Raw genomic sequence first — 519 nt, 5'->3', positions numbered from 1 at the left:
AGGACTTGGTACATGCGACAGATCGTTTGACTACTTGGATTGTGGCTTCATGTCGCACATGCCTTGTGAGGGTCGCTACCTACAAGCGCGGCAACTCCCGGAGATGGCCATCGCGAACATATGTCGGCCGTGCGGCGATTGGGCGCTCGAACTGGATTGCCAGTGCGCGCAGGCTCACTCCTAGGTGTGGGAGGTTGAACCTAACCACGGGCCCATTAGCTCGTCACCGCCAGCACAGCCTACGGTGGGTCTCAAGGGCCCAGAACAGCCTTCGGTGGGTCTCTTCAGATGACTTTTAATATATCCATTATGGACATGTGGACAGATGATGGACTTAGTAAACTAACTTGAACATTGATTAGAATAGTAAACAACGGAATTTTCTATGTCAACACTGTGACAGTCAATGATAGTTGGAGACATTTACTTGCATCATAGTTCTTTCATATTTTGCTATTCATGCTAAGTAGAATGATATCATGCATCGTAGTAGGTTAACATTTGCCACACTACCTATCG

Source organism: Ananas comosus, linkage group 1, assembly GCF_001540865.1.
Source record: "Ananas comosus cultivar F153 linkage group 1, ASM154086v1, whole genome shotgun sequence".
NCBI classification, from domain to species: Eukaryota; Viridiplantae; Streptophyta; class Magnoliopsida; order Poales; family Bromeliaceae; genus Ananas; species Ananas comosus.
This window is presented reverse-complemented; position numbering follows the sequence as displayed.